The sequence below is a fragment of the Piliocolobus tephrosceles genome, chromosome X (assembly GCF_002776525.5).
Source record: "Piliocolobus tephrosceles isolate RC106 chromosome X, ASM277652v3, whole genome shotgun sequence".
Taxonomy (NCBI): Eukaryota; Metazoa; Chordata; class Mammalia; order Primates; family Cercopithecidae; genus Piliocolobus; species Piliocolobus tephrosceles.
Window position 1 is genome coordinate 15,698,894 of NC_045455.1, and position 15,300 is coordinate 15,714,193.

Consider the following 15,300-nt stretch of genomic DNA (forward strand, 5'->3'; position numbering starts at 1 on the left):
TGCCATTAAGATGAGAAAGAGGTGTTTGGGGTAAGGTCTGGAGAGAAGAGCTGGGTTTCCTTCTTGGCATTTTTGTGGTACCCAGGAAACAGCCGCGTGGCTAAGGATAGAGGGACAGTGGAACCCAGGAAGAGGGCAAGGCTGGAAATGGCAAGCCATCACTTTCATGGCATTTAAAGTTGTGGAAGTGGATGACATCAGGTTGGAAAGAGGGAAGAGAGCCAAGCAATCAGCCGCAAGACAACTCCACCTGAGGCTGGGTCCTGGCAGTTTCTAGTTTATAGCTAGTCCAAATATAATAGCATATTTAACATTAGTCACTTTAAGTTCTAATTCTCTTTTTCTCTCTGATTGCAAGGATTTCTTTCTTTACTTTTTTTTTTCTGAGACAGAGTCTCGTTCTGTCTCACTCTGTCACCCAGGCTGGAGGGCAGTGGCGCAATCTCGGCTCACTGCAATCTCCACCTCCTGGGTTCAAGCGATTCTCCTGTCTCAGCCTCTAGAGTAGCTGGGATTACAGAAGACAGGGTTTCTTTAACATTTAAGGAATCCACTGATCTACTCCTGAAATCTTCAGATATAAAAAAGAGAAGGGATCCACTAATGCATGTAAGGATAGTGGGCTGAACAAGCAGGCACTAATGATCAAAACCAGTCAATTCAAAAAATTATTTGATCAAATAATTGTTTTTTTTTATTGTTTTTATTTTTATTTTTTCCTATACTTCAGGAGTAGTAGGATTTACTTTGTGCCAAGGAAATAACTAGTTTTCTGTAAATTGTCTTCAACCATTCAGGCCTCCTACCATCTAATGTAATTCTCCACCTCTCACTTAGAAACATTGTTTAACAATATGGAATGATCATTTAAAGAATTTAGATCAGGCTGAGTGTGGTGGCTCATGCCTGTAATCCCAGGACTTTGGGAGTTAGGTGGATCACCTGAGGTCAGGAGTTTGAGACCAGCCTGGCCAACATGGTGAAACCCTGTCTCTACTATGGTGAAACCCTGTCTCTACTAAAAATACAAACAAAATTAGCCAGGTATGGTGGTGCAGGCCTATAGTCTCAGCTACTCAGGAGGCTGAGGTGGGGGAATTGCTTGAACCGGGGAGGTGGAGGCTGCAGTGAGCCGAGATCGCGCCGCTGCACTCCAGCCTGGGCAACAGAATGAGATGCCATCTCAAAAAAAAAAAAAAAAAAAAAAAAAAAAGATGTTAGATCAAACTAATATTAAGAGGTCAAAAGACCATCTTCTTCCCACCTTAATCTAAGGATTTGTCTAGTTTTGTTTATAAACTTAAGTTTTCATTTGATTATTCAGAGAGATAATAAACCCTACCCTTTTAAAGAATGTGGGAGTGAGTGTGAAAAGTAGGAATGCGTTTTAAGGTCTATCTGCCATGTAAAATCAGTGATATTGGACCCATGTGATAAGAATGCTTGTTTTACATGGCTTCAGCTATCCATAGACTGAGCATTTTCTCTTCAAACGTAGCTACATTTAGAAAATCTTAATATAGGTTAAAATAGGAATTTTGGTATTTGGACCTGGACACTGCCACTATAAAGGGATCCCATTATGTTATGATGTTATTATTCAAGCTGGTTGGAGTCAGTTTGCAGAGACTCCTATTCCACCAATCACTTGGCTTGTGTGAATTGACTATTTAGTGGCTGTGAGATTGAGGATAAGGGCTAAATCTTTTCTAATAAGAGGACTATTTAAAAACCAGAAGAAAATCATAGTATTTCAGCTGTGAACTTTAGGAGAAACTTTAGAGAAAAGACTTTGTACATATCTTTAGTTTCATAAGGTAATAGGTTATAAAAGATACGAAATCAAAGTAAAGAGCTAGAAGTGATGGGGTACTGTTAAAATAGGATGCTCAGGGAAGACCCTCCTGAGGGTGAGATCCAACAATGTATTGCTTTATGAAAATTAATTTTCTGGCAGAGCAAAGGTATTTAAAAGATTAGTATTAAAAATGCTCAACTTACTTTCTTATGACTTCTGTAAAAAAGTACTTTTTTATATGTCAAATTTCTAAGTTATGATAATAACACAACATTTTGATTTCTATGTTTGAGTGATAACCTTCTATGCTTTATCTCATTTAATTCTCATATGTAACCAATGATCCTTCAAACATTTTGTCAAGAAAACTCTTTAAACATGTATTCATTCGTTCCTGGCCTTTTGAAACCTTTTGAAACACTGAATTATTTTTCGACTTTCCAGAGCGGGACATATAGGATAGAAGTTGGCCCTTGGGATCAGGGGATCCTGGCTGTAGTTGCAGCTTCCCCCTTAACTAGCTGTGATTCTGAACTGGGCTCTCCATGCTTCCCAAGGCCTCATCTGTAAACTTCCTCATCTGTAAATTGGGAAGGTTGGATAGCTCCCTAGCCCTCCCAGCCCCAGCGTCTAAGGACCATCAAGTCAGTTATATCACTGGGTTGTAGGAGAGTGGTGGATACAGAGGACACTTAGGCTTGCTTGCCCTGAAGTGAAATTGTTCTGGAACTCTGGGATTTCAACTCTTATATTTCTGCCTGTGTTTTGGAAGTGTTTTCCCTGCTCATTTCCTCCATCAGATAGTGTCATTTATTGTAGTTGCCAACATAAAATGACAGCTGTCTCCACTTGTCAGCTGCTCTCATCATCTGGTTTGCTGTGTGCTTTGGAAGGCAGATGACCAAGCACGTATGAACTAGGCACAAGAGCATATGAACCTGGCACAGGGAAGACAGCTGAGAATATTTCCTGTAGAGTAGCATGTGTGAATGTGGTAAGGTATTTGGCCACTTAGGTATTTTTCTTCTTCTTTTCTTTTTTTTTGAGATAGGGTCCCACTCTGTCACCCAGGCTGGAGTGCAGTGGCACAGTCATGACTCACTGCAGTCTTGACCTCCCCAGCTCAAGGAATCCTCTCACCTCAGCCTCCTGAGTCCCTGGGACTACAGATGCATTCCACCATGACTGGCTAATTTTTTCTATATTTTGTAGAGACAGGGTCTCACTATGTTGCCTAGGCTGACCTCAAACTCCTAGGCTCAAGTGATCCTCCCACCTCAGCCTCCCAAAGTGCTGGGATTATAGGTGTGAGCCACTGTGCACGGCCGGTATTTTTCATTTGGAGGTTTATAACTGCATTCCAGAATTTTCACTCTACTGGAAAGCTAACACAATGCTCCAGTACAAATCTGTCTCACATATTAGTTAGCGTCTTTGAGGTTCCATCACAGACAAATGACAGAGGAAAGCAAAACTGTTTAGGAAGGTCTACATTGAACATTCTATACTAAAGGCATTCCCATTTGACAAGTCCCTGGTATCTAATACTTTGTAAGATGACATTGAGCCGTTTTTACCCCTAGTTAGGGGATTAAGTTCTAGGAGAAGAAGTTAAGCAGGTGGTTCCTTAAGTAAGTAGTCTTTTGACTACTTAGGGATTGATTTTCTTTTCCCATAATGAAAATGAATTCTGTTTTCCTTCATTTACTTGACTTTAGTGATCTCTGAAAACTAAGATAAAATATAGGCCGGGCGCGGTGGCTCAAGCCTGTAATCCCAGCACTTTGGGAGGCCGAGATGGGCGGATCACGAGGTCAGGAGATCGAGACCATCCTGGCTAACACGGTGAAACCCCGTCTCTACTAAAAAATACAAAAAATTAGCCGGGCGAGGTGGCGGTCGCCTGTGGTCCCAGCTACTCGGGAGGCTGAGGCAGGAGAATGGCGTGAACCAGGAAGGTGGAGTTTGCAGTGAGCTGAGATGCGGCCACAGCACTCCAGCCTGGGCAGCAGTGCGAGACTCCGTCTCAAAAAAAAAAAAAAAAAAAAAAATAGTCAGCCTCTGAGGGAATACAACCATAATGTACAGAAGACAAAATAGAGACTCTGAAGATTTTAAACAGAACATCTTGAGATTTGAGAAATTAAAGGCAGTAAAAACCAGACTGCTTGTAAGCACTTTTCCCCCCCATAGGAAAGCAGGGTAGATAATCCTAATGGGTTGGATTTCAATTAATTGGTGAATAGAAGGTAAAATGATCAGGAAACAAATATCGTAATTATAGGAGAAAATAGGAGCTTTTTTGTTTTAAAGGAAATAAAGAATAGAATTCACAGTGAACAGAGACAGAATAAAATCTGATAATCCTAGACTCACTTGAGTACCGCAAGGATCCCGATCAGGGAAAACAGCTGGGCCTATACATGGGTCCTGGAAAGGCTTCTCCCCGGAACCACCTAAGTGAAATAAAAACTCATTTCTGACTGTTTCAGGATGGCCACACAGACCTTTAGGATAATAACCAATGTTCTTTTGGGCAACTCTAACCAAGTGATGCCTCCTTAAGGTTTCGGAGTGAGTCCCCAGCTCATGTAAGGCATGAACCAAAGAACAATGAGCCGTCATAAAACCATCATTGTTTCATACTTGATTTTTGTGTAGAATGTTCTCCAAATCATTGTCTCTGACCTTTCCTTCCTCTTGGGTATGACTGTGGTGAGTCCAGGAGATGAGCTAAAGGGACCTCCTGGATCTCACAGGGAAAGCCTTTCCCTTCAGTACCAAGCTAATTTGTTCCTCAGTGCAGATGAAATTCTTAAATGGTTTCATCTGGATGTGACGTTGTGGGATGACTTACCGCGGTCAGAGCTGTTCCCGGCACTGTGGCTGCTCCAGTTGTGGGATGTCATCAGTCCCACAGTTCTGACCTCCTGGCTCAGAGACGTCACCGTGGAGACACCTGGCTGCCATTGTGACCCGCAGGAGGTCAGCTGGCTCCTGCTGGTGGGCATTTCTACTGCCCACCCTGCCAGGTTCACGGGCCCACACTGCACAGGCATTTAGACGTTGCAGGCTAGCCCAAGCTCCCAAAGCTGTGGAAAGGAAAGGGAGCTATCTATAGGCCTTTGAGAACTTAAAACCCATGTTGCTGGGGGCCACTCAGATTGGGTACAAATGTGTCATCAAATTCCGTTTTGAAACTGTCTGAGTAGCTTCTTTACCTACAGATTTTGATTCTATTCACTACTCAATACTGAAAAGAGAAATTGATCTCTCAAATAGACAAAGATAAATTTGTATGGAAACAACAGGAAATTCCATATTACATAAATTTATGTCAACTGGGTTTGTAATTCAATTACTTTTTCTTTTATTTTAGTTGACATGTAATAATTACAAATATTGGCTGGGCGGAGTGGCTCATGCCTGTAATCCCAGCACTTTGGGAGGCCGAGGTGGGAGGATCATTGAGCTCAGAAGTTCAAGACAGTCTTGGCAACATGGCAAAACCCCATTTCTATGAAAAATGCAAATATTAGATGGGTGTGGTGGTGCACACCTGTAGTCCCAGCTGCTCAGGAGGCTGAGGTGGGAGGATCATCTGAGCCTGGGGAGGTTGAAGCTGCAGTGAGCTGTGATTGCACCACTGCACTCCAGCCTGGGCAACAGAGTGAGACCTTGTCTCAAAAAATAAACAATAAAAAATTGTAGATATTTATGGGATGTAATGAAATTATTATATGACAGATTAACATCAATTTTGCCCTGTATTCTCGTGGTTCTCAATGCCCTAGCTTTGTACATTTAGTTTTGTTTTTTTTTTTGAAACAGATTCTCACTCTGTCGCCCAGGCTGGAGTGCAGTGGCGTGATCTCGGCTCATTGCAACCTCTGCCTTCCAGGTTCAAGAAATTCTCCTGCCTCAGCCTCCCAAGTAGCTGGGATTACAGGTGCCCACCACCATGCTCGACTAATTTTTGTATTTTAGTGGAGACGGGGGTTTCACCACGTTAGCCAGGCTGGTCTCGAACTCCTGACCTCAAGCGATCCATCCACCTCGGCCTCTCAAAGTGCTGGGATTACAGGCATGAATGAGCCACTGTGCCTGGCCTAGCATTTTGTTGTTTTTATTAATTCAGATCATTAATTAAAGCCAAACTCCGTGATTTTTATTTTTATTTTTATTATTTATTTATTTATTTATTTATTTGATATGGAGTCTCGCTCTGTCACCCAGGCTGGAGTGCAATGGCGTGATCTCAGCTCACTGTAACCTCCGCCTCCCGGGTTCAAGCAATTCTTCTGCCTCAGCCTCCCGAGTAGCTGGGATTACAGGTGCACGCCACCATGCCTGGCTAATTTTTGTATTTTTAGTAGAGACGGGGTTTCACCGTGTTAGCCAAAATTGTCTCAATCTCCTGACCTCGTGATCCGCCCACCTTGGCCTCCCAAAGGGCTGGGATTACAGGCGTGAGCCACTGCACCCGGCTTGTTTTTGATTTTTAAATTGTTTCATAGGACATGTGTAGACTCCCTTCTGTAGGTCACATTTTTTCTTGGTAACATGTGATGTCTGAGCACTTTGTGGGTTCATCCCGCAGCACTCTACCTTGCTTCTTCATCCTCATCCTATGTCACTTGTTTATTTTTTTTTTTTTTTGAGACAGGGGTCTCATTATGTTGTCCAGGCTGGTCTCGAACACATGGGCTCAAGAGATCCTTCTGCCTCAGCCTCCCAAGTGGTCGGGATTGCAGGAACTTGCTACTGCACCTGACTTCTAACATTTTGGCTTGTGGGCAGGTGTCTTCATGGCATTTTGCTCAAGCGTCTTACCAAGGGTCTGATACCAGAATTTACATAGATGCAGAATCAGTGATTGAATGGTTACAAGGTTACTGCAAAATGTATGAAGAACGTTTTATTTAGTTATGTATTTCTTTATCTTTTAGTTTTTTTTAGAGATAGTCTTGCACTGTTACCCATCCTGGAGTCCAGTGGTGCGATCATGGCTCACTGCAGCCTTGAACGCCTAGAGGCATGCGCCACCATACCTGGTTAATGTTCTAAAACAATTTTGTAGATGTTGCGGGGTGGGGGGTGCATTGGGAGAGGGTCTCACTATGTTTCCCAGGCTGGTCTTGAACTCCTGGCCTCAAGTGAGCTAGGAGCACCTTGGCCTCCCAAAGTGCTGGGATTACAGGGGTGAGCCATTGTGCCCATCCTGAAGAACATTTTAAAAGAACAAATCCTAGAAGTTTCTCTAGTGCCTATGACATTGACCAGTTGCTTGGTGTATTAGTCTGTTTTCATGCTGCTGGTAAAGACTGTGGCTGGGCACGGTGGCTCACACCTGTAATCTTAGCACCTTGGGAGGCTGACGGGGGGTGGATCACCTGAGATCAGGAGTTCGAGACCACTCTGGCCAACATAGTGAAACCCCGTCTCTACTAAAAATAGAAAAATTAGCTGGGCATGGTGGTGGGTGCCTGTAGTCCCAGCTACTTGGGAGGCTGAGGCAGGAGAATCTCCTGAACCCAGGAGGTGGAGGTTGCAGTGAGCCGAGATTGTGCCACTGCATTCCAGCCTGGGTGACAGAGCGAGACTTGGTCTCAAAAAAAAAAAAAAAAAGAAGAAGAAGAAAAAAAGACATACCTGAGGCTGGGCAATTTATAAAGAAAAAGAGGTTTAATGGACTCACAGTTCCATGTGGCTGGGGAGGCCTCATAATCATGGTGGAAAGCAAAAGGTACATCTTACATGGTGGCAGGCAAGAGAGAATGAGAACTGAGTAAAAGAGGAAACCTTTTATAAAACCATCAGATCTCATGAGACTTTTTCACTACCATGAGAACAGTATGGGGAAACCACCTGCATGATTCAATGATCTCCCACTGGGTCCCTCTCACAACACCTGGGAATTATGGGAGCTACAATTCAAGATGAAATTTGGGTGGGGACACAGGCAAACCGCATCACTTGGTTTTTTGGAAGGTGCCAGCAGACCTGACTGCACCGGCTGATCCTTGGGCATTCCAAACCTACACCGAAGACTGGATTTAGCAGAATATATACTGACTTCTTCATCAGCAGGCACAACCAGTGGGAGAGTACTGAATAAGAATCACCATGGTGGATAAGGGTAGGCTAGAAAGTCACATATAGAGAGCACTATGGTGGATATTTTGCATTGTGGCTTTATTAGTCTGTTTTCACGGTGATGATAAAGACATACCCAAGACTGGGCAATTTACAAAAGGAAGAGGTTTGTTGGGCTTACAGTTCCACATGGCTGGGGAGGCCTCACAAACATGGTAGAAGGTGAAAGTCACATCTTACATGGCGGCAGACAGGAGAAGAGAGCTTGTGCAGGGATACCTTTTTTTTTTTTTTTTTTTTTCCCCTGAGACAGAGTCTTGCTCTCTTGCCCAGGCTGGAGTGCAGTGGCATGATCTCAGCTAACTGCAACCTCCTCCTCCCAGGTGCAAGCAATTCTGCCTCAGTATCCCGAGTAACTGTGATTATAGGTGCGTGCCACCACGCTTGGCTAATTTTTTTTTTTTTTTTTTGGAGATTGAGTCTCACTCAATCTTTTTTGGAGATTGAGTCTCACTGTGTTGCCCAGGCTGGAGTGCAGTGATGCAATCCTGGCTCACTGCAACCTCCGCCTCCCGGGTTCAAGCGATTCTCCTGCCACAGCCTCCTGAGTAGCTGGGATTACAGGTGTGTGCCACCGCCCCCAGCTATTTTGTATATTTAGTAGAGATGGGGTTTCACCACGTTAGCCAGCTGATCTTGAATTCCCAACCTTTGGTGATCCACCTGCCTTGGCCTCCCAAAGTGCTGGGACTACAGACGTGAGGCACCATGCCTGGCCTCATTTTTGTGTTTTTAGTAGAGACGGGGTTTCACCATGTTGGCCAGGTTGGTCTTGAACTCCTGATTTGGTGATCCCCCTGCCTCGACCTCCCAAAGTGCTGGGATTACAGGCATGAGCCACCGCACCCAACCAGGAAACTTAAAACCATCAGATCTCGTGAGACTGATTCACTATCATGAGAACAGCACAGGAAAGACCTGCCCCTATGATTCAATTACCTCCTACCAGGTTCCTCCCATGACACATGGGAATTGTGGGAGTTACAACTCAAGATGAGATTTGGGTGGGGACACAGCCAAACCATGAGTGGCCTTATTTGCCTTTTATTCATTCCATTTCATGTAGCTATAGATGGGCTGTGAGAATCTTGGATAATCGGAAAACCCCATGGCCTTTTTTTTTTTTCTTTCTCTTATAAAATGTCCACCCTCTGATGATCATTTAGATATGTTGATATGTTGTTCTTCAGTTAACATTATTTTAGGATCTTTCTTTCTTTCCTTCCTTCCTTCCTTCCTCCTCCTCCTTTTCTTTTCTTTCCTTCCTTCCTTTCTTCCTTCCTTCCTTCCTTCTGCTTTTTTTTTTTTTTTTTTTTTTTTTGAGATAGAGTCTCACTTTGTCGCCCAGGCTGGAGTGCAGTGGCATGATCTTGGCTCACTACAGCCTCTACCTCTCAGTTTCAAGTGATTCTTCTGCCTTAGCCTCCCCAGTAGCTGGGATTACAGGCACCTGCCACCATGCCTGGCTAATATTTGTATTTTTAGTAGAGATGGGGTTTCACCATGTTGATCAGGCTGGTATCGAACTCCTGACCTTAGGTGGTCCACCCACCTTGGCCTCCAGAAGTGCTGAGATTACAGGCATGAGCCACCAGGCTGGGCCCAGGACATTTCTTTTAATTCTGTTATACTATTAAGGGCAGTGGTATCTGTGTTAATGATGGATAATAATGTCCATTGTTTTTTGTTTAAAAGAAGAGAAAAGGGGCCGGGTGCAGTGGCTGATGCCTATAATTCCAGCACTTTGGGAGGCCAAGGAGGGGGTGGATCATGAGGTCAGGAGTTCAAGACCAGCCTGGCCTACATGGTGAAACCCCATCTCTACTAAAGATACAAATAATTAGCTGGGTGTCTGGTGTGCACCTGTAATCCCAGCTACTTGATAGGCTGAGGCAGGAGAATTGCTTGAACTTAGGAGGCAGAGGTTGCAGAGAGCTGAGATCACACCATTGCACTCCAGCCTGGGTGACAGGGCAACTCTGTCAAAACAAAAAAAAAGGAAGAGAAACGAAGAAAAATGTTTGTCCTTATTTCTTAAAATATTCAGTGAATATTGTGTTCAAGTGATTAACTGTGGTGCCTTCAGCTGCCCCTGAAGTAGTCATAACTTTTTACTCTAACTCCTAAACGTAACACCACATCTACCCACATACAAACAGGTACATACTTATTTCCTTTTTTTTTTTTTGAGGTGGAGTCTCGCTCTGTTGCCCGGACTGGAGTGCAGTGGTCGGATCTCAGCTCACTGCAAGCTCCGCCTCCCGGGTTTACACCATTCTCCTGCCTCAGCCTCCCGAGTAGCTGGGACTACAGGCGCCCGCCACCTCGCCCGGCTAGTTTTTGTATTTTTAGTAGAGACGGGGTTTCACCGTGTTAGCCAGGATGGTCTCGATCTCCTGACTTCGTGATCCGCCCGTCTCGGCCTCCCAAAGTGCTGGGATTACAGGCTTGAGCCACCGCACCCGACCTCTTATTTCCTTTTTAACATCATTAGTCTTAGTTTTTTGAATGTTGAACCTGCAGGCTTTAAAAATACAACTTAGGGCCAGGCATGATGACTCAGCAGCACTTTGGGATGCCAAGGTGGGAGGATTGCCTGAGCCCAGGGGTTTGAGATCAGCCTGGGCAACATAGCAAGATCCTGCCTGTACAAAAAATAAAACATTAGCCTGGCCTGCTGGCACAAACTTGTAGTCCCAGCTACTTGGGAGGCCGAGATAGGAGGATCGCTTGAGCCCAGGAGGTTGAGACTGCAGTGAGCTGTGATTACTCCACTGCATGCTAGCCTGGACATTGGAGAGGGACCATGTCTCAGGAAAAAGAAAGAAAGAGAGAAAGAAAGAAAAAATCCAAATGAAAAAATATACTTAGTTGGGTGCTGTAGCTCACGCCTGCGCCTGTAATCCCAGCACTTAGGGAGGTCAAGGCAGGCGGATCACTTGAGGCCAGGAGTTTGAGACCAGCCTGGCCAACATGACGAAACCCTGTTTTGAGTAAAAATTCAAAAATTAGCCCGCTGTGGTGTTGTGCTCCTGTAATCCCAGCTACTGAGGAAGCTGTGGCAGGAGAATCACTTGAACCTGGGAGATGGAGGTTGCAGTAAACCAAGATCGCGCCACTGCACTCCAGCCTGGGCTATAGAGAGAGAAACCCTGTCTCAAAAAAAAAAAAAAAAAAAAAAAAAAAAATTAAAGTGTTCACAACATAAATGAAGCAACTCATTTAGAGAGGAAGGGAAATGCCTGGAAGCCAAGTGTTGGCGTTTCCACCAAGGCTGAGCATTCTTATATGGAGAGCCTGCCGAGCTGCCTTTCTTGGGATGCATATTTTAATGCTACATCATACATTTGGTGAAGCAATTCAGCTACACCCTTTCAGTGGGGGCTGAAGATGAATCAGCTCATCATGTTGTAATTCAGAAAAAAGCGAGGTTTATTTTTTTTCAGGCAATCATTCTAAAATGCCGGAGGAAATGAAGCCCCTTAGCCCACTGGCCCCGATCTCTGCCAGGTTTTGCACTAATATGGAGAGGCTGTTCTGCAGGACTTGCTCCTCAAACAAAGGATCTTCCCGAAATGCATCTCCACAGACCTTCTACTCAAAAATTCATCTCTGTGGGAGAGGGGACATTTTGTAGCATTTTGTCTTCAGCTTGTACTCTACAAAAATCAAACTTCAGATATGAAAATTCTTTTTCAACTATAGATTCATTGAACTAGAAAGGGCCAGAAGAACTCTAATTGATACAATTAGGACTTACATAATTTATGTTAAGAGAGGACTAGTTATGAAGCAACCCAGAGAATAAGAGTCTAATCTGCACTTAACCTTTTCTTTCTCCCCTCCCCTCCCCTCCCCTCCCCTTCCCTTCCCTTTCTTTGAGACGGAGTTTTGCTCTAGTTGCCCAGGCTGGAGTGCAATGGCACGATCTCAGCTTACCACAACCTCCACCTCCCGGGTTCAAGCGATTCTCCTGCCTCAGCCTCCTGAGTAGCTGGGATTACAGGCATGCGCCACCACGCCTGGCTAACTTTGTATTTTTAGTAGAGAAAGGGTTTCTCCATGTTGGTCAAGCTGGTCTCAAACTCCAGACCTCAGGTAATCTGCCCGCCTCAGCCTCCCAAATTGCTGGGATTACAGGCATGAGCCACCACACCTGGCCTAACCTTTTAAAAAGAAATTTTTCATGGGCAAAAGATCTGAATAGACATTTCTCCAAAGAGGGTATACAAATAGCTAATAAGCCCACAAAAAGATGCCCATACATGGGAGGTTGAGGCAGGAGAATCACTTCAACCTGGGAGGTGGAGGTTGGAAGTTGCAGTGAGCTGAGATCATGCCACTGCACTCCAGCCTGGGTGACAAGAACAAGACTCTGTCTCAGGGGGAAAAAAAAAAAAAAAGATGCCCAACATTAGTCATCAGGGAAATGCAAATTGAAACCACAATGAGATACCACTTCATACAAACTGAAATGGCTGTAATCAGAAAGTCATAATAATCATGTTGGTGGCTATGTGGAGACTTTGGAATCCTCCTACACTGCTGGGGAATGTGAAGTGGTGCAGCTGATTTGGAAAACAATCTGGCAGTTTCTTGAAAAGTTAAACAGAGTTCCATTTGACCCAGCAATTCTGCTCTTTGGCATATACCCAAGAGAAAAGGGAACTTGTAGTCCCAGCTACTTGGGAGGCTGAGGTGGGAGGATCACTTGAGCGTGGGCAGTCAAGGTTGCAGTGAGCTATGATTGCACCACCACAGTCCAGCATGGGCAACAGAGTGAGACCCTGTTTCTAAAAAAAAAAAAAAAAAAAAAAAAAGTGCGAACAACCCAAGTGTCCATCAACTGAGGAATAGATAAATGAAATGTGGTATATGCATACAATGGAATATTATTTAGCAATAAAAAGAAACATGAAATACTGATATATGCTCCAACACTGCATGAACCGAGGGAAAGAAGTCAGTAACAAAAGGTTACATATTATATGATTTAATTTATATGAACTAGAATAGGCAAATCTATAAAGACAAAGTTGACTAATGGTTGCTTAGGGCTAGTGGAGCTGGGGGTGGGGCAGGAGAATGATAGCTAAAGGGTGTGGGTTTTTTTAATGGATAAAAGTGTTCTAAAATGGATTATGTTTCTGGTTATACAGCTATGAATATACTAAAAACCAAGAAGGGTACTTTAAATGAGTGAGTTGTATGGTATGTGAATTATATCTCAAGAAGAAAGAAAGAATGAAAAAGAAAAAGAAATCTCTCTAGGTTTCTTCCTGGCTGCCAGAAAATTCTTTTTTTTTCTTTTTTTTGTTTCCTTTTTTTTTTTTTTTTTTTGAGATAGGATCTTGCTCTGTCACCCAGGCTGGAGTGCAGTGGTGTGATCACTGCTTACTGCAGTCTTGACTCCCCAGGTTTGAGGGATCCCCCACCTCAGCCTCCCAAGTAGCTGAGACTGCAGGTATGAGCCACCGTATCCGGCTAATTTTAACATTTTATTTTTTTGTAGAAACAGCCTCCCTATGTTGCCCAGGTGGTCTTGAACCCATGGACTCAAGTGATCCTCACACCTTGGCCTCCCAGTGCTGGGATTACAGGCATGAGCCACTGTGTCTTTCCAGAAAATTCTTTCCCATATTCGGTATTTTTCTTTTGCCTACTCTAATCAACACTTGTTTTGTTTTTGGTGGAGATAGAGAAGGGTAAACACTTCCTTGTCTTGAATCATAAATCTTCTAATACTCAAAGGCCATTAGTATATTAGCCATTTGGAGGAAATGATTTCAGTACCTTTAACCTTTTCTTATAGGATTCATTGTTATGCTGTTATTTGCCTTTCTACTTCTCCAGGAGCTTCTTAACCATTCTGGGCCTCAGATTCTTCACCTATAAAATGAGATTGGTGGACTAGATCTCAAAGACCCCTTCCAGGTCTGAAGTCCTGTGATGAATGTCAGCATCCTTTGAGAAAGCATGAACATGTACAAATGAAAACAGTTTTCTGAACCATGGAAGGCAAAACTGTAATCAGCTATGAAAAGAAGCTGGAAACAGACTGAGGTAGACAAGTTTTACAATCAGTGAATACAGCATGAAGTGGGAACAGCAAAGGCCTGAGAGTCAGGAAACTTAATCTCTGCTTTGATGACTCATGGTAAGATTTGGGAGAAGTCACATGACCTCTTGAGTACATTTCCTTTTCCATGAAATGGGCATCATATAACCTGCCCACCTCTCTCTAAGCAATGTTCTCATTGAATGATTAAACAAGTAAATATAATTGTAAAGCACAGATTATAACAATATTTTATATATGATTCACAACAAAAGTGCTATCATTGAAGCAATTCTTTCCTTGAAAGAAAATTTACGATACGTATTTTTTTTATTCATTTCATTTTGGTTTTATCATCTCCTCTTAAAACTTAATGAATATTGGCTAAGCGCGGTGGCTCACGCCTGTAATCCCAGCACTTTGGGAGGCTGAGACGGGCGGATCACGAGGTTAGGAGATCGAAACCATCCTGGCTAACACGGTGAAACCCCGTCTCTACTAAAAATACAAAAAATTAGCCGGGCGTGGTGGCGGGCGCCTGTAGTCCCAGCTACTCGGAGGCTGAGGCGGGAGAATGGTGTGAACTCGGGACGCGGAGCTTGCAGTGAGCCGAGATTGCGCCACTGCACTCCAGCCTGGGCGACACAGCGAGACTCTGTCACAAAAAAGAAAAAAAAACAACTTAATGAATAAAGGCTGGGCGCAGATTAAAGGCTCACGCCTGTAATCCCAGCACTTTTGGAGGCTGAGGTGGGCAAATCACTTGAGGCCAGGAGTTTGAGACCAGCCTGGCCAACATGGTGAAACCTCTTCTCTACTAAAAATACAGAAATTAGCCGGGGGTGGTGGCACAGCCTGTAATCCTGGTTACTCAGGTGGCTGAGGCACAAGAATTGCTTGAGTCTGGGAGGCAGAAGTTGCAGTGAGCAGAGATGACACCAGTGCACTTCAGTCTGGGCAACAGAGCAAGACTCTGTCTTAAAAACAAAACAAAACAAAAAACTTAATGAATATGGCATAGTAAAATGTAAAGAAATATAAAAATAAAAGCTTAATGAAATCATGATTAATGTGAACAAAGCTTATGAGAACATTAAAAATTAGTAAGAAGTATTTTTCTTCCAAATTTGGCTTTGTAAAAGCCTATGTTAATTATAAAAATTGTTAAGCATTTTTCTAGTTGCCACCTCTCCCACATCTATATTGTTCTCATTGTTAAGGTGTCTTATATTGCTTTTTTAAAAATTATACTTTAATTTCTGGGGTACATGTGCAGAATGTGCAGTTT